Source organism: Pinus tabuliformis, chromosome 2_2 (genome assembly GCF_031772625.1).
Source record: "Pinus tabuliformis cultivar Carrire ecotype Pingquan chromosome 2_2, CPIR1, whole genome shotgun sequence".
NCBI classification, from domain to species: Eukaryota; Viridiplantae; Streptophyta; class Pinopsida; order Pinales; family Pinaceae; genus Pinus; species Pinus tabuliformis.
This window is the reverse complement of record NC_142300.1, coordinates 385,339,912-385,360,355: the sequence shown is the minus strand read 5'-3', so window position 1 is coordinate 385,360,355 and position 20,444 is coordinate 385,339,912. Positions and strand designations below refer to the sequence as shown.

General features: G+C 36.9%; 1 pseudogene; it reads right to left on the bottom strand.

Annotated features, from left to right (window-relative positions):
- Positions 1-4,051: 4,051 nt before the first annotated feature.
- LOC149192877 (alpha-humulene synthase-like) lies at positions 4,052-19,693 on the bottom strand (annotated as a pseudogene).
- Positions 19,694-20,444: the final 751 nt, after the last annotated feature.

The window sequence follows — 20,444 nt, the reverse complement described above, 5'->3', positions numbered from 1 at the left end:
ACAAACCAAAGGGATTTATATTAAACCTTAGGATTAATGTTATAAACCATGATTGATAAAAAATATATATTAAGACAATATTTGTCACAATGTATCTTTGGATTATGGTAGACCGTAATTGACAATGGCCGACCATGTTTGACTAATGTTGACCATGATTGATTATTGTTCACCATAGTTGACCATTATTGATTTCCATATTGAGAAAATATTTCTCGTGGACCCAATAGATTAATAATATAAACCCATGGGATATAAACCCAAAGATATATATTATAAAACCTAAGGAACTATAAACCCAAACGAATAAGATTGAAGCCTAGAATTAATATAAAACTATAGTAATATAAACTCTAAGATTAATAAAACTAGGGGATTATTATTATAAACGTAAGGGTGTAATAAACCCAAGGGGTTAATTTTACAAACACAAGGGATTAATATTGAGAAGCCAAGAGATTAATATTTTTTTTTCTGAATTAGTCTACTTCTATATTGATACAAAATATGCTTACAGCGAGGCAAAGGCCTTGAGAGTTCTAGCCCACAAGATGACATGCTTACAAAATACGTTTGACAAACTGACCAGAGGACTTACATAAAGACTCGCTTCAGGACTTGGGATAACTAAAAACCATAACGGAGAACTCAGTACCAGGACAGTGACCAAAATCTAACTTGTAAACAACATGAACCAAGACAGTAACCATCAAATAGGGAAATGCCGCCTACGCAGGGGAAATCGGCCCGTAAAAGGTTGGAAAAACCTGATTCTGGGAGCTAGAAACATAAGATGACCTTGTATCCTGAGGGGATTGAACAACCGCCTTTAGCATTTGAACAAAACCAAAAGACGCAAACCTGTTCAGTCTTCATGCTATGTTGGAGGATTCTCTTCAACAATGCGACACCCGAATTGATCTGGTTCTTCGAACTCCGAGGATTGGCCCTCTTTTCTTGAAGGACCTTCTTTTGCAAGAGCGCTCGGGCCAGCATGGGTGGTCGAATCTTGAACAGAAAAGCCCCCGATGTCCCTTCTTTGAGAAGTCACAATCGGCGAGGAAACGTTCTGGTCTTCCATCTGCTGGTGCTGAGGAGCCCCTAGACTGACTGTCCTCGAACTCCCATCATGCTCACTTAATTCTACAGTGACCGACAAAATGAAGGAGGAATTGCCAAGACTACAAGTGAGGCGGAAGAGAGCCGTATGCGTACTGGAGTGATGAGAGCTCACCTCTGACATTAAATGCCCCCTTCCTCTGCCACGACAACTTCTGGTCGCAGGATAGATGTTAAAGCCAAAATCCAAAGCCTTAGACGAAGGGTCCAAGGTTGTTGAGGATGCCTGGCGGGGGACTCAGCCACGAGAGCTGCCTCTTCTGCAGCCCATCCTTATGCGCTCTCTGGACATGTTGAAATGAGATGGAGAAGCAAAACAAATAGCTAAAGAGGGGATTGCGAAGTGGTGACTCAGGAAGAGGCTAAACGGATGAATTGGAGCGTGAAAGCACGGATAAGTATTAGCTCCTCGATCCAGAGCCAGGCAGTGCCCTGATCTGTCTCTAGAACAAGAAGCTTCAACCTTGTTATGCCAGCATGAGCAAATGGGGAGACCAAAATTGAGAACCATGCCGAGCACCATTGCAGTTAAGTTATCAAACTAGCGTGCTGGAGAGAGCTACATTAATGCAACATTAAAGACGATTGTATGAAACATTAACTTCTGCCTCCTACGGTTCCATCTGGTAGCGGTGAGCAGTCACGCGCCCACCCTCCACGCCATCTTCGTACTATGCTCCTGACTACTCACCCACATTGAGGAGCCAAGAGATTAATATTATAAACCACTGGTATTAATAATAAAAACGTAAGTGACTATTAATATTATAAACCCAAGGGATTAATAAACCCAAGGAATTTATAATATAAATCCAAATGAGTATACATACAAGGGATTTTTGTTAAAGCCTAGGATTAATATTATAAAACCTACCAATAATATCTTACCCTTATAATATGAGCACTCAGGTTAATAAATCCAAGGCACTAATAAATCCAAGGAATTAATACTAAAAACCCAAGGGATTAATATTCTAAACCCAAAAAATATAAACTTTAAGATCAATATTATAAACCCCAAGAAAAGCATGGTTGACCATAGGCAATTTTCATATTGAGACAATATTTGTCACAATGTGTCGTTGGACCATGGTTGACCATGAATGATTTTCATAATGAGATAAATTTTGTCACAATGTGACATTGCACCCTCGTTGACCATGGTTGATTTTGATATTGAGCCAATGTTTGTCATAATGCGACGTTAGACCATGGTTCACCATGGATGACCATGGTTGTCACAATGTGACATTGGACAATCATAAAATATTTTTCACAATGTGACCATAGTTATCGCCCATGGTTAACCATGATTAACCATGGTTGATTTTCATATTAAGATAATATTTGTCACAATGCGACGCTGGACCATGGTCGACCATGGTTGATTTTCCTATTCAGACAATCTTTGTCACAATGTGACGTTGGACAATGGTTGACCATGATTGATTTTCATATTGAGAGATTTTTTGTCATAATGTGATATTGAGACAATATTTGCCACAATACGACATTGAACCATGGTGGACCATAGTCGACCATGATTGTTGAAATGTGATGTTGGACCATGAGATAATCTTTGTCACATTGTGACCATGGTTGACCATAGTTGACCGTGATTGTTGAAATGTGACATTGGACCATGAGATAATCTTTGTCAAATGTGACCATGGTTGTTGACCATGGTTGACCAAGATTGACCATATTAGGCCATGATTGATTTTCATATTGAGAAAATCCTTCTCACAACACAATATTGAACCATGGTTGCACCATATTATTCATATTGAGAAGATCGTCATCACAAAGTGGTGTTGGACCATGGTACACCTAATTGACCATCATTGACCATGTTGGACCAATGTTGACCATGATTTACCGTGTTTAACTCGTTGACCATAGTTGACCATGCTTGTGTTCCATATTGAGAAAATATTTGTCACAAACCCATATTGGGATTACTATAAACCTAAGGGATTAATAAGACTAAGGGAATAATACTAAAATCTCAAGGAATTTATATTATAAACCCAATGGATTATAAACCCAAGGGATTTACATTAAACCCTATGAATAATATCATAAACCCTATCAATAGTATTATACCATAAGAATATGAACCGTTGGATTAATAAACCTAGGGTATTGATATCATAAACCCAATGGATTAATACTAAAAAACCAAGGGAATAATATTAAACCCAACGGATTAATATTGTAAACCCAAGGTATATAAACCCTAAGATAAATATTATAAACTCTAAAACAATCTTTGACACAATGTGACCATGGTTATAGACCATGGCATACCACGTTTGATTTTCATATTGAAACAATCTTTGTCACAATGCAACGTTATACCCTTCTTGACAATGGTTAGTAATGGTTGACAATGGTTTCACAGTGCGATGTTGGATCTTGGTTGACCATGGTTGATTTCATATTGAGACAATCGTTGTGACAATGCGATTTTGGAACGTGGTTTCCCATGGATGACCATGATTATTGACGATGGATGACAGTGATTGATAGTGGTTGACCGTGGTAGATTTTAAAATTTAGACAATATTTCTCCTAATATGACATTGGATCATGGTTGACCATGGTTGAACATGAATTCTAACCCATAACAATAAACGATAAAAAAACAAAAAAAACAAAAAAAAAACTAGAAATTGTACCATACCCATATGATACGTAACATCTTACGAATCCAACCAACTATAAAGAAAATATAATATATTTTTCAGATGATAAAACATATAAGAATACAGTAATAAAATGGAAAATGGTCCAGCAGTAATTGGGTGATGATAGTAATTGCGGTAGACGATATTTGGAATATGTCGGGGAACAATTTCCACAGGCACTTTGGCAGAACCTAGCGAAACTAAGTCCATAAACACTTGCACTTATTGTTAATCCTGGCACTTATTTAATCTACGGCACCATGAACATGCACATTTAAGAAGCAAAGAACATTCAAAACATACTTAATACAAACACCTAGTAACAGTAACCGGGTTGTCATTACTCCTCAATTGGCACTTGCTCGACCAGAATTTTGAATATCTGGTCCTTCACTTCGTTGTTAGATACGGATATTCCGTCTCCGTATCTGAACAGAAATTGAAGGCCTCGTGCTATATTGAAAGTGAACTTCTTGCAACATAATGGCACACTCTCTTCCTTAAGAAACTCCCGATTCAATTCCTGAAGCGAAAGATGAAGAATACCCTTGATGTGATTTTACGCGTTTTCCAGGGTAGAATCAGGGCTGTCTTTCATGTAACACTCTATAATTGAAGCTATCTCCCCGCCTTCTTTCTCGTCCTTCATTGCAATTAGTGAAGACAAGTCATTATTTTGCAAGGAATTTGATGCATGCAATATTTGTTTAAACGGTCTTGAAATAAATCTAGATACCTCGAAATCTTTTAAGTCGTCGATGAGTCTGACCGTCAATTCTCCTGCATCTTAGACGGAGAATATATTTGCTCCAAAATGTTGTTTGGGAGAAGTTGGCCTAACAAGAGAAGTGGAAACAGATTGACAATACACATCCCTGAGCTAGGGATGGCATTCTTTATGTATTCATGAAACGTGGGCACACAACCAGTTGCTATCCATTCCGCATATTGCAGAGAAGCCTCCAGAAATCGCTGCCACTAATCATGCAACTAGTAAAAGTTTATCAATGGTTAATCGTTAATGTGTTCATCTTCTTCTGTCTTTTCCACTGCCATTTGCATTCTTAGTACATCGTGGAAGTAAAATAGAAATACTACAACCATCCCATTAATCTAATCCCTCTACGAGTCGCATATCTTTCTAAACACATACGCTATTTTTTAATATGGCTGTCATATCCCGCCCTTGCTCTTTAACGACTTGAACAGCCAATTCATTAGCTGTATTGAAAAAAAACCTGAATACAATTTTTATGTTGTCTGGAAGGCCATCTGTCAACGAAAGATCCCATCTGAAAATGGCACAAACACTAATAAAAATGAAAATATTCGAGGCGCATGATATATATGATTGAAATATGCTGAAAAACTAGGAATAAATCAATAGGCAATTTGCAGAAGTGATGGTTTTGAATTCACCATCTTACTCCCTCTGTGATGGTTTTCAGTTCGTCCAACAGACTGTGAGTGTCATAGAGATCATCTAGAACAGTTCCCTCTATAGTGAGGCTAGCCCTATATAGTGAGCTCTTTCACTTATACTGCCTAACAATATTAGAAAATGGCAAGTTTAAAAGTCAAGTAGTGTTGAGAAATGGCAACAAGAAATTATAATTTAATTTGTCCTTGAACTAAACTATTAATTAAATTCAAATTCTATTGTCATATCAACCCAAAATTAGTTAATTAAGTTTATTAAACTTACTTAACTTAGGAAATTTGAGTTGGAAGTCTTTTTGTCATCATGTGTATGTTCTCCCTACTTTGTAGGAGTTTAGTATGAGTTAATTGTGAGTTGTAAAATAGAAGACTCAGTTTCATGCATCAGTTTAGTTAATTTGTTCTCAAACTGATTGAGAGAACTAATAGTGAGTTAAAATTCAGTAGTGTCACTAATGAAATCCACCAGTGCTACTCTAGCTAACTGAATATTTATTCATCGAAAACTCATGCATGTCGATTCTGAGAAAGACCCAGTTAAGACTAGAGTGCAGAGACAATTTACTATTTGTTTTAAATTTTTCTGAGTTGCACTGATAGTGCATGCATTCAAGAACTGATCCTTGAGGGATTGCGCAGTTTTTAGAGGCTTATTTCACTTTAAATACAAGCTATCCTTGATGGGAACTACACATTGGAATAGAGACTTGGAGAGCTTGTGAAGAGGCTAAAATTTGGCCTTGAGCTCGCTTATAGTTGGAGATTGAATTTCTTGAGTGATGGGATTGTTCTAAAGAGAACAAGCATTGTAATTTCATCTTGATTTTCCGGATTAATACAAAAGATATAATGGGGTTTTGAGCTATCGCTTTCCCTAGATATTTAATTGTGTTATGTGCCGTTTGATTCTCTTCCTCTATTGATTATTATTTCTCAATGTTTATGGGCTTCCGCTATAAAGAGTAGAAGTAGATTATTGTCTCTTTCTTTAGCAAATAGAATTATCTTGTGAATCTACAGGATTTTCTACATGGTATTAGAGTTGAGAATAGTATAGTAGAGGATATTTCAAATTTTTGAGGTTTTGGGTTACAGGTGAAATTTGAATTTGCAATACATACTTCAGGATCGACAGATGTCATTCCATGGGTTGAGGCTTGAGTATGTCTTGGAAGGAAACTAAAATTTCATAGCCTGGAGGGACAAGATGGAGTTTGTGCCAGAGGACAATGGCTTGAAGGAATTTGTTGAACAGGAAGTTCCTAGGCCAACAGCTAGTGATACACAGAACTTGGCCGAGTGGAAGAAATGTGTGGTGAAGACAAGGTGGATAATACTTGAGGGAGTTCGAGATCATATTGTCTCGAGTCTCCATGGAAAGGAAACCCCGCATGCTATGTGGAAAAAATTGACGAACTTGTATCAAAATAGAAGTGATCAAAGGAAGTTGGCACTGAAGGATAAACTTCGTAAAATCAAGATGGAGAAAGGCGAGACGATTCTGAAATACTTAACTGAGTTCACTCAATGTTGGGATGAACTTGGAAGTGTTGGGATAATGGTTTCCAAGGAGGTTATTGTGAGCCTTGCTCTTCTTGGACTCCCATAGAGTTCACGTAGTTATCATGACTCTGTCAGTGGTCGGGAGAAGCTGCCATATTGGGAACGACTATGGTCAGATTTGATATAGGATGAGATCAGGACGAACAGTAGGGATGGCTCTTCATCAAAGACTAATGATGAAGAGAAATGTTCCTTAGCGATTAAGGTGAGGAAGGGGAAAGGTAAAATTTCCCATTCCAAATCAAATTCTTATCATGGAGGTATGAAGAAGGACATGAAGAAAGTTAAGTTATTTCATTGTCTCACTATGGGGCCCTTTGCTACAAATTTTCCATTGAAGAATTCCTCGGGAGGAGTGATGAGTGAGACTTTGGCCTCCCAATTCGAATTAGACTTTCCCTCATTGCATGTCCAGTGTCTTTAATGATGGAAAGTGTATGGTACTTAGGAATTGGACAGGGAAAATTTTAAGCATGGAAATTTATCTTAAAGTTTAGAAACCTTGGCGAATCCCACTAGTCCATAATATGAAATCTATAAATTGTTTGGAGATATTTTTGTAAAAATATTCAAATTTATAATATTTTATATAGTTTATATATAATTTTTTGGCAATTTTTAGGGTAAAATAATTTCATTCTATAAAATTTGGGCGAATCATTTTTACAAAAAAATGGAAATTAGCAAATCTTTTTTTTGGAAAAAGTATAGAAAATTAGCCCATGGGCGAATATTAGCCCCTAAAATTTTCCCTAAAATTGGAGCTTCATTCTACATGAATGGAAACAAAGAGTTATTTAGTGAACTGGAGGAGAAATATCTCAAGATGCAGATCGTTATGGGTGATGACAGTAAGTATAGTGTTACTGGTGTGTGCACTATTAATTTTTAGAGGGAGCATGTGGCTTCACTCACCATGAAGAATGTTATGCATGTACCCAGACTGAAGAGAACTTAGTATCTATTTCCATGATTGAGGATAGAGGGTATGATGTGATCTTTTTGAAAGGATAGGAATTCCTTCGAAACATAGTCATGGGTCACGTAAAGAAGATAGGAATTCGAGTTCAGAATCTCTATAAGATAGAGGTCGAGGATTGTGTTGCTTTGAGTTTAAAAGTGAAAAATATGTTGAGCCGAGACACCAATGAGTTGTGGCACAAGAGATTAGGGCACTTGCATCGTGGGGCTTTGAATATATTGCAACAAATCTCTACCAGTCTTCCCAAAGGTGCACTTGAGCAAGTTGATACATGCAAGGGTTGTGCTTTCAAAAAATACACCAAGTCTTCCTTTCAAGATAGAGACAATCGAGAAGAGTTTATTCTAGATAGAGTCAATTTAGATGTTTGTGGACCATTCTCGATAAAATCCAAATCCAAACACAGGTATTATGCTATATTTGTTGATGACTATTCTCATAAATGTTGGGTATTTTTTATGTAGAAAAAGGATCAAACTTTCAAAAAGTTTTGTGAGTTCAAAGCATTGGTAGAGAAAGATTCTGGCAAGAAGGTTAAATCTACATGGAGTGATAACGGTGGTGAGTATGTCTCCAATGATTTTAAGAACTTTTTTGTAGTGGAAGGGATTAAACGAGAGTTGATGGCATCCCATAACCCTCAACAGGATGGGGTTTTCGTGATGAAGAACAGGAGCATAGTTTGGGCAACAAGGGCGATGTTGCATGATTAGGGCCTACCGCTACACTTGTGGGTTGAGGCATGAAACACCGCAGTTTACATTCAGAACCATAGCCCACATTGGATACCTGAGATGAAGACACCAAAGGAGGCTTATTCCGAGAAGAGGCAAGATGTTGGTTGTTGGGGAAAATTAATTTTTTAATAAAAAAAATTAATCACTTGAAGATTAATTATCAACCCAAGGAGCATCTTTTTATTTCAAGGCAATCGGAAAAATATATATGCATAACAATACCAACAGACAAGACTGGTTCTATATGATTGTGTTCTATACTCATTCAACAAGAAATAAAATGTAAGACTTGAATAATAAAACTAAAATTAAAAAGAAGAAAGTAAATGACAGGAAAAACAATTATTCTAATCGTACAACTTAAATAATTGTTAAATTAAGCCACACATTTCTGAATTGGAAATTTAATCTATTGCACTTAACAAAATTCAAATGCTAATCTAGAGCAACAAATTAAATGATATCTACAAATTGGATGAAATAACAAATCTGGAAAATGCAGCAAACAACAAATTAGTTAAAGAAAGGAAATATACTTTAAGAAATTCAAATTCAAATTCAAATAAACAAACAAATAACTAACTAATTTACAAGATCAAGGCAACACCTCGTCCAAGGTAGTGCCCCAGCTGCCCAAGACTCAGTTCTACCTTGGGAAATAACTCAGATCAGATTACAAGTAATAGATGTAGAACTCAGTGGATAGCTTCCTTCATTAAAATTATGAAAGAAATAATTACAGCATAATGAAGCTCTTAGCTTCCCCTCAAATTCAACAATTTTTCATCTCCCATCTCTCATCTCTTATCTCTTCTCCTACATCCTATCTAATAATTGTCCATCTCCTATCTCCTAATTATCACCTCAATTATCCCCCTTCTTTGATCTTTGTTTTCATTTAAATACAGAGAGAGAAAAGGCAAGTTGCATCAAAGTCGATCACAAAAAAAATTCCAGTACAATTTTGGATTCATTACATAGTCTGAATAAACAATATCAGACCTAAATGACATTCCCATCATGATTCAGTTGGAACAAGTTGAATTTGGTATTGCAATTGGGAGAATTTGGAAACTGGTCGTAACAACAAATCTAAGAAAATCACCTTCAGAGAACCTTTCTTTTCTCTCAATCCAAGACAAATTTTGGAAAACTGATCAAACACAAAACTGATTTGGTCTGTTCTACACAAAACTCATGTCTCAAATTTTCTAGATTCATCTTCATTTGCCCAAAATGCCCAACACAAGGCTATCGCTTCTTATCCCAGCAAATATCTGAGTTGGAAATCAAATTTGCAATCTAGAAAATATCTTGGAGGCTAAAATCGTGAGTGATGTTATAACAAATTCATTAATAAACCATCATTGAAAAAATAATGCATAATAATCTTCAATATATTAAAAATAAACGAGAAAAAATAGTATTTATCCAAAAGAGCATAAATAATTATAAAATGGAATTATATGATAACTTATGATAAATGATGTGATAAAGAATGGTAGAAATGGATGAAATAGATGATAAAAAATGATAATAATAATGACAAATTAATGGCCCAACATTGGTCACTTCAGGATTTTTGGGTCATCGGTTTATTGCCATGTGACCGAAGGTGCACAGAAGAAGCTTGAGCCAACAACAAAGTTGGGGATCTTTGTGGGGTACATTGACACATCCCACAAGTATCAGGTGTACATGCCAACCAGTCGAAGGAGAGTGGTTCACAAGGATATTAGGTTTGGTGAAGAGAAGGGCATGTTGGTATCTCTTGAGAGGGAGCTCGAGCTACATCCAGATGAGGAGCTTTTAGCTCCTAAGGTTGAGGGACCTCAGATTGATGTGGAGCAACCACATGTAGAGGTTTAGAGAGTGGAGACATCCACTCAGGCAGAGTCTTCCAGAGAGGGAAGAAAGTGCACTAGAGAGGCTAATAGATTGTTGGATTATGCACGGGATAATGTGAGAGCATCCTCTTCTCAGCACAGATAGAGGAGGTCACTAGAGACGTACACTAGATGCATGACACTTATGGGTGCATGTGTTTTGATAGATCCATATTCCTTTCAAGAAGAAGGGCAGCAACTAGTTTGGGTCTATGCGATGGTGGAGGATTATTACTCCATAGTTCGAAACATTGTTTGGGATGTGGTCCTGAGACCATAGGACAAGTTAGCTGTGAGCTCTCGTTGGATTTACAAGGTAAAGCAAGCTGCAGATGGTAGTGTGGAGAATCATAAGGCCAGATTTGTGTCCTATGGCTTTTCACCGGTAGAGGAGATTATTTATGACGAGACCTTTTCTCCTATTGCAAGGTACTCATCAATCACATCTATTTAGGCACGATAAGCACAGATGGGTTGGAAGATTAATCAGATGGATATGAAGAATTCCTTCCTCAATGGCATGATTGAGGAATACGTGCACATAAAGCACCGAAAAGGTTTTTGAAACCTTGGACCGTGAGTCACATGTGTGGCGACTCAAGAGAGCCTTATATGGGCTAAAGCAATCACCCCATGCTTGGTACATCGGGATAGATAGCTACTTCACCGGGTTGGGCTTCACGAAGAGTGAAGTGGATGTGAGCCTCTATCACATAGTGGTGGAAGGTGGGTTGTTTATCATTTTACTTTATGTAGATGCTCTTATAAAGGCATGTGATGATAAGGTCATCAAATCTTGCAAGAAGGACCTTGCAAGAGAGTTTGAGATGAAGGGCATGGGGATCATGCATTACTTTCTTGGCATGGTAGTATGGCAAGGAGATGGGGAGTTGTTTGTATCTCAGGGAAAGTATGCCAACGATATATTCAGGAGATTCCGCATGGAGAGTTGTAAACCCATGGAGGCTCCTCTAGCTGATAACTGGAGGAAGGAGGATGGTACTTCAGGGGAAGTGGTGGAAGCTACTGTTTACAGGCAGCTTGTGGGTTCACTCATGTACTTGGTGAACACATGACCGGATATGTGCTATGCAGTTAACCAACTTAGTCAAGTGATGATTAGGCCTACCAAGTTGTATTGGAAGGTGGCAAAGCATGTATTGAGATACCTCAGAGGCACTACTTAGTTTGGGTTATGGGATAGATGGAAAGAGGGAGTGAAGCTTCAAGATTTCACTGACACAGATTGCGTAGGGAGTCCATCCGACAGGAAGATAAAATTAGGAGGAATATTCAGTATTGGGTTAGAGATAGTTTCTTGGTACAAAAAGAAACAAATATTGGTTGCAATTTAGTTCGGTAGAGGCAGAGTACATGGCTGCTAGTTAGGAAACATGTGAGGCTAGCTGGATGAGGAAGATCCCGGTTCGTTTATTTGGTCAGCATATGGATCCTACTGTGATTTATTATGATAATCAGATTAGTATCAATCTCTCTGAAAATCCACATTTTCATGATCGGTCAAAGCATATTGATATCCGATATCATCTTAGAGATTGTGTGTTGAGGTGGATCATTTTGTTAGATTACATTCCCATGGAGGAGCAAGATCTTGACATATTGACAAAGGCATTGTCAAGACATAAATTTGAGTTTCACAGAGATAGGATCGGGATAGTTGATAATCCCTTTCTTGTTGATAGGGAGTGTTGAGAAATGGCAACAAGAAATTCGAGTTTAATTTTTCCTTGAATTAAATTTGAATTCTATTCTCATAGAAACTTAAAATTAGTTAATTATGTTTATTAAACTTACTTAACTTAGGAAATTCAAGTTGGAACTCTTTTTGTCATCATGTCTATGTCCTACCAACTTTGTGGGAGTCCAGTATGGGTTAATTGTGAGTTGTAAAATAGAAGATTCAGTTTCACGAGTCAGTTTAATTAAATTAGTTCTCAAACTGATTGAGAAAACTAATACTGAGTTAACAGTCAGTGGTGTCACTAATGAACTCCACCAATGCTACTCTAGTTAACTAAATATTTATTCCTTATAAACTCATGCATGTGGATTATGAGAAAGATCCAGTTGAGACTAGAGTGCAGGGACAATGTACTATTTGATTTATATTTTTCAGAGTTGCACCAATAGTGCATGCATTCAGTAACTGATCCTTCAAGGATTGCATAGTTTTTAAAGGGTTTATTTCCCTTTAAATACAAACTATTCTCCATAGGAATTAAGCATTGGAATAGAGACTTGGAGAGCTTGTGAAGAGGCTAACCTTTGGCCTTGAGCTTACTTATGATTTAAATATTGAATTTGCTGAGTGTTGGGATTGTTCTTGAGAGAAAAAGCATTGTAATTTCATCTTGATTTTCCAGATTAATACAAAACAGATAGTGGGGTTTTGAGTTGTGGCTTTCCCTAGATATTTATTGTGTTATGTGACCTTTGATTCTCTTCCTCTATTGATTATTGTTTGCTTGATTTTTATGGGCTTCCACTGCAAAGAGTAGAAGTAGAGGCTTGGCTCTTGCTTTAGAAAATTGCATTAGCTTGTGAATCTATAGGATTTTCTAAAAGTATAAAAGGAGAAATACCGAAAGATAGAATTCTTAAGATCATACAGAGGGGGATAATACACCTCAAGAGAATTTGTGGAATTTTGTGAAGAGTCCGACATCAGGAGGAAGTACGCAATAGCTAGAACTCATCAGGAAAATGGATTAGTAGAAAGGAAGAACATGAAAATATAGGAAATGACCAGAGCAATGTTGGATGAAGCAAGAGTGTCTCACAACTTCTGGGGAGAAGTATCCTAGGCAGTAGTATATATGTCAAACAGAACTCAATTCAAGCCTAATAATGATAAAACACCCTATGAGTTATGGAAGGGGAGATCTACACTAGTTAAACACCTCAGAGTGTTAGGAAGGAAGTGCTTCATTAAAAGGAATGAACAGAATCATGTAAAGTTTGATTCACGCACTAATGAAAGGATATTGCTCATGTACTCCATTTGAAGCAAATGATATAAGTGTTACAATAAGCAGACAAAGAATATTTAGTATATCATCAACGTAATAGTAGATGAAGTAGGTTAACAACCTGAGTCCTCTAAAAGAAATATGAACTCATATGATGAAGAAAGTTCAAATTTGAGGTCTGTCGATCTGGAGGAAACAAATTCAGACAATGAAGGTGAGAAAGCACACATGAATTCAAGTCCAAAGACATCGTACATGTATGTACAAAAGGAATATCCTAAGAGTTAGATTCTTAGAGGTCAAATACATGGTGTCCAAACCATAAGGAAACTTGTTGGCAGTACAAGTTATGTTAATCTAGCTCTATTACGACAAATAAAACCTAAGAACCTCTGTCAAGAAAGTGAAGAGAAGTTCTAGGTGAAAATTATGAATAAAGAACTTGATTAGATTGAAATGAATGACACTTCAGAGATTTTTCCAAGAATGAGAGAGAAAAATTTGATTGCAACCAAATGGGTTTTCAAGAACAAGTTGAATGAACAAGGTCAAGTAATGAGCAACGAAGCTTGGTTATTTTACCTATTTTTCCTTGCTCACTAAACTGAAAAAGATACTTTGAGTTTTCTTCATTTGACTCGTTAAAATTCGATGGGTATTGAGTTTGTTTAGTCTATCACCTCATACTCGTAACAAAATGAGGCCATCATCTATTGAGCATAGGTTTCTCTTTATCTAGACTCAGCAGATTAACTCACAGAAAAGTATCCGATCTGGGTATACTATTAAACTTTTGTTGCACCTGGTTAAAAACTATGACAAAGGGGCCACCCTCGAGTCATTCATTATGATATTTTCAAACTCTCTAAATATGAAAACACCACGGAGTTGTCTCGTATAAACTCATTAAATTACATAAACGAGGTGTAGAGTCACTCTTTTTACGATCCTTTTTAGACTCTTAAAACATGAAAATATCGACGAGTTTATCTCTCTGGATTCATTAAACTAATCAGATAGGACATAGAGTCACTCTTTCTGCGGTCCCTTTTAGACTCTCAAAATATGAAATGACAGATGAGTTTACCCATCTAGACTCACTAAGCTAATCAGATGGGGAAAGTGGACAATACAACTGTGTTCAATATTTGAAAGCATGGTTTGGTAGTAGTCATTCCATTGAGCATGGCACTCCCTCAGATAAACCTTCCTTGTGACGGCCTCTCAGTATGAATCTTACCATCCTATGAGTTTAGCCTAAATACCTTGATGTTCTTGCATCTCTATATCCTAAGACTCTTTAGTGTTCATGATTCAAGTGATGCATGGTTAAAACCGTTGTCATGCCTTCTATTGTTCAAGGGATAATCTTTTATTTCCTTCATCAACCCATCAAGGATATTCTTTCATCATTCCCTCTGTTGTTTAGACCCAATGCTTAAAGATTACTCCAAAAACAGATCATTCTTATCTTGTTTCATGTCAATTAATGTAGGACACATTATTTCCTACCTTTCGACAAGTCTCTTCCTATCGACTTCAACACTCTATCTAGGAAGACAACCCAGAAACACATTTAGTGCCTTGGCACTTGCAGACATTGGTGGCAGGTCACCTTGTGTTTGACTAGGGGTTCTTATTGTTGGTTCCTGGTTAAGCGATTCCACTAGTGTTTGACGACAAATTTGTTTTCACACTCGCTAGATTGTACTATGCATCTTGGAGACCATCACCATTATTGGTGGCCTTCCACATGTCTATTAATGGTCTCCATTATTGACTAGTAATCAAATTATTTTTTGCATCAATGCATATATTCACATGCATCGATCTATGTTGTTCGGTGAAGAGGAAATGAAGACCTTGGGTAGAGGCTTGATTTACTCACCCTTGTTTCCTCTCCCAAGTTGCGTATATTATTTTTTGGAGACAACTCATCAGAATGATCCTATTATGACACTGGTTCGACATTGTACTTATCAACGGCAAGCATCGTTGTATCTCTTTTATGAGAAAAGCACTCTGACATAGCTACTGAGCATGGGAATGCCCAAATTAGGACATGATTTTAGTCGTTTTATATATTTGTTGTGTCAGGTTTCCCATACAACGTGAAGATATGATCCTCTCTCTCTTTTTGTTAAAGAAGAAACATAATAGTTAAGTAAAGTATTTTGGCCATCTTCGCAACCTTTGATCACACTTTAGGGGGCATTTGTTATACAATAAAATGACCTCCTCATCAACTTAGAGGGGAAAGACATGATGACTGAAGCAATGACCAAGTTCACAAGCCTTGTTTCCAAGCTAACATTGCCTATACACTGACAACTTGCTTTATAAAACTTCCCTGCAAGCCTAAGGGAGCGTTAGTGACCCAAGCAACTCTACTTGTTACCTTGGGGACAGTGTTAGTGAACCCTAATGAGGATTTAAGGGTCAAAGGAGCGAATTGAGTAAGAAACATCCCTATATTCTCTCCTAAATCAACTCAGAAAAGTAAGCAAACATCAAAGTTCGAACTATGTGGGGGATTTATAATCCTAATGAAGAATGAAAATGGGAAAGAGCTCAAAAGAATGGAAACATCATTACTTTTACCTAAGGAAACTCATGGAGAAACTTGGGAACCCTAACCTTGAATGCTACATAAGCAGAGCTAGGGCTATTGTGAAGAGGGTCAGATCATTTGAAAGGATAGCTTACTTGATTGTCAAGCAGAGTCTCAGACCTAAGCATAAGAAGTTGGTAAGAAGGGAGAGAGAGAGAAGAGATGGAGGGGTAAGGGAAGGTTGATGCAACCAATGGTTATAATCATTGTTTCGACATTAATATAGAATTGTGGTTGTATTGTCTACTCCATGATGTTGGTACTATAATTCATTTATATGTTTATTCAATGTCTTTTAGAATGAGTAGCTTAGTTATGTGCAACTATATGTGTTTTGTATATTCATACATTAATTGTCAAGGTTTTATGTTGTAATTACGCTTGTCTCTTCTATCTGCAAGACTTGATCTGGAGCCATCTCACAGGACTTCTGCCTAGCTGCATTGCACTCTCCAGCAAATCTACATGGAGACTCGAGATAATGAATCTTTTTTTCTTTGATAGTTAGTTATTGAATATGGACATGCATGTAGCTTTTTGACAACTGTAGAAAATATTACAGTCTACCAAGGGTCTTCAGAAGACCCTTGAGGGTTCCTTCATTATCCATACACCGTGCATTTAATTCTATAGCAGCCCCAACCTATGGTGGCTCGACTGTGCAAATAATAGAGGTAGGGAGTTTGAATAAAGTCAAGAGATATTGTAGGTTTTGGGTCATGCTAACCCCGACCTAACATGTTACCTGCCAAGAGGAGGAGGCTCGACCCTAACTTAAGTCAAAGGTCAGGGGTTGGGTCCAGAATTTAATAAAATGTATGCATGTGGAAACATGCTAAGTTTTGGCTGGTGATTTACTTGCCTGCCTCACGACCCTGTCCATGATGGAAACACTTCCTAGACACCCACCATTTGGCCCATTGGATGGATTCCACATGCAGGCTAAGATGATATAGCAAGGTTAAAGGGCTTATCCTTAAAAGGGCATAACTCTCAATCCGTAAATACGATTGAGGAAAAATTTATATCGTTGGAATAATTTGGACAAGATGGATGCAACGATGTCATGTATTGAAAGTTATAAGGAAGTTGAAAAAGGTCAAAATATTTAGGTCACATTCCCATAATTGTATGTTAGGAGTTGGATCTGCGTAGTGACTACCTCATTCTCTCTTTGGTGGGGCTTTGGAGTTAGGAGGGGGTGTCACATTCCTATTCCCTCATAATATTCCATTAACTACTCTGATTAGATATATAAAACTATTTGAAATTAAAGTTTCTAAATTCCCAATTTTGTAATTGATATTTCAATTGTTATATATAGTCAATCATCATATGTTTTATATGTATTGTTTACATTTATTCTCATCCAATGTTTTATATGTATTGTATACATTTATTCTCATGCTATATACATATTTGTAAGTATATAAGCATAGAACAAACGTTTATTTCTTTGTGTCTTCACAATTATCTTTCCCAAAATGTATACTAAAACATTCTCTCAACACTACTTAGTGTTAATAGCTATTTTTTTCCTACCCAAACTTCCATTAGTCTATTTTCTTTCATACTATCATCTGGTAGTTATAATAGTACACATGAGTAGTTTCAATTTCATATATGTGTGTGTCTGTTTGTTTCCTATTTATGAAACTACTTCTTAAGCAACATTGATTTTCTTATGTACTTGGCTACTATTATTTGCTTTCCATACCAATCATCAGGTTTGCTAGATCATCTATACACTTCTACAATTCATTACCAAATTAGATCACATACTACTATAAAAGGTTTCATGTAATTTCACCTATTTGCACAAGTATCCTTCTATTTAAATCCTTAACAACCTTTCATGTAGTTCTAAGTCTTTCCATGCCCTTTCTTTTCTCTAGTTAATTTACTATTCTAGGTAATCCTACATAGCTATCATGGGCTACTTCTACCTACATACCTTGTGTATCTTAACATACTAATTTACAGTGTATTAATTGACATGTGTTGTCTTTGATTAGATGATTGTATGCTGTTTCATAAGTAGAATTAGCAATAGTTAGAAAATTGTGAGTTTCAGTAGGATTAACACCTAAATATTTCCACAAATTTTCAATCATTTTCTTCTCTACAAAAAGCTACTTAACACATGCATCCAACAATGAAAACGTATGTAAGAATATCTTCTCGTTGTCCAGTAAAGTCTTGAAGATGTCATATTTGACTCTTCCTCACTAAGGTTTGTCATTCTCATTTCTAGCATTATCATCTAAATTTATTTTCTTTAAGGATTCTTTTGTGCCCTCCTCTGCCTCTGTATCTAGAGGTTTGTGGTTTGACTTTATGTTCAAATATTTAGTGAAATTTTATACTTTTCATTTTAAACAATGTAAACTTTGAAACGGGAACTGATACTGTTACCCGTTTCGTAGAGATAGCAAAAAAATGACCCGATTTTCAAAAATGGTGATGCAGAATACACATGTTTTTTTTAGAACATGGTTTTTGGAACTTTAATCTTTTTTCATGTTCAAGGATGATATCAAGTTTTAGAATCGTAGTGATGTTCATGCTGATTTTAAAAAGTGAGTATTCTGCATCACACCCTTTTTTTAAAAGACCTATTTTTTGACTTTTAATTTTCTAGTGTGTGAAATGTAAAAAATTATTTTCTAAATTTGACAGTTTTTGAAGTCGTCATTTTATTCATATTTTCTTGTTCTCTATCTTAATTTTTTTTTTTTAGGGGGGTTTTTATTATTTTGCGTTTTTAAATTAGAAAGTCGATAGTTTGAATTTTAGATAATCTACATATTTATACATCCTTAATTAATTTTTCAATCCACATGAAATAATTGTTTCTAAAAAACAACATTTTTTAACAATGGACATAAAAATAACCATTTTTAACATAAATATAACAAAAAAACTAAACGTTTTGATAATTTTTTGCTAGAATTAACATGTCAAAATCACAATTTTTATACAAAAATATTAACTAAAAATGGTCAAATAATAGTTTTTTTTATGAATTTCATGTCAAAAAAATAATAATAACAACTTTTTTTTCAAAAAATAATAATTAACTTAAAAATCAATGCGCAAATCACAAATTACAAATATTGAACACATACCAAATTTAATTCATTGATTATACTTTTCATGAAATGTCAGAGTCAAAACATTGCAAAGCTTGATTTCCAGGTATAACTTAAATTTAATCAACAATGTCACGTAATCCAAACTCTTCGTCCTCTAGAGTTTCATCATTGTCATCTTCCACAATATTTTTTGCTTCCTTTTGCGCAAATTCCTCTTCTAATGGGTCTTTGCCACCTCTAACAGGCAGGCGGGTCGATGGGAGAGCGGGAGGTCAGGTGAGGGATAATGAGGCTAAGTGGACATTTAGGAAAGTATGGGCGAGCCCCTACCCACGCGCCCCCCGCCTCCCCCCACCCTAGCCCCCCATCCCCTTCCCTCACCCTACCCCCTACCATCCCTCCACACTCCCGCGCCCCATCCCCCCTCGCCCCCCGCCCCCGAAAGCCCCTCCCCCCCTAACCTCTGCCCCCCCATCCCCGCAAACCCCGTAGCCCCCCCAACCCCTCCCTGCGGCCGCCCCTCCCCACCGTGCCCAGTGCTCCCCACACCCCCCCTACCCTTCCCCACCCCTACCCCCATGGCCTACCCCATCCCTGTGCCCTACCCCAACCCCCCCAATCCCCCTACCCACCCCCTTCTGCCCCTACCCCCTCGCTACACCCTACCCGCACCCTAACCCCTTACCCTTACCCCCCCCATCCCCCCCCCTACACCCTACCCGCGCCCTACCCCCTTACCCCACCCCCCCCCCTCCCCCCACCCCCTACACCCTACTCATTGAAAGTGAAGAGTTCAATGAGTCAGACTTAACCACTAGTAGGCTATCAAGATGTGTTATAACTGAATCACTAGGAGGAAAAGACGTTTGATTCTATTCAAGTGCATTTTGTGCCATATATGAGTAAAGTAGTTGAGAGTGGATAAAAGGGAAGGAAACATAGAGGACTTGTGCACTATAGTATCCCACAAGCCACATGCCTCACTTTTTCATACTTTCATCCTTTTTCCATTCAAAGGACGAGTGTATGGTGGTCTCGCCTTCCAGTTGGGTTCTCTCTCGAAAATGCTTCCCAAGGTATATATTTTGTTAATTTTTTGATATACAAGTTTAATTTTACTATTATTTGTTTTCCACATAATTATAATTTCCATGCATATGCAATCAATAATAATTAACATATTCCTAAATCTAAAGAGAAACAAACCATCATGGCGTAGATTTCAGATTTTCTAATATATTTTAGTAGATTTATTGTGACAAATTATCTAATAAAATATTAATAATAATATACAAATCATCACAAAAATTCTTGTTATTACAATAACAAAA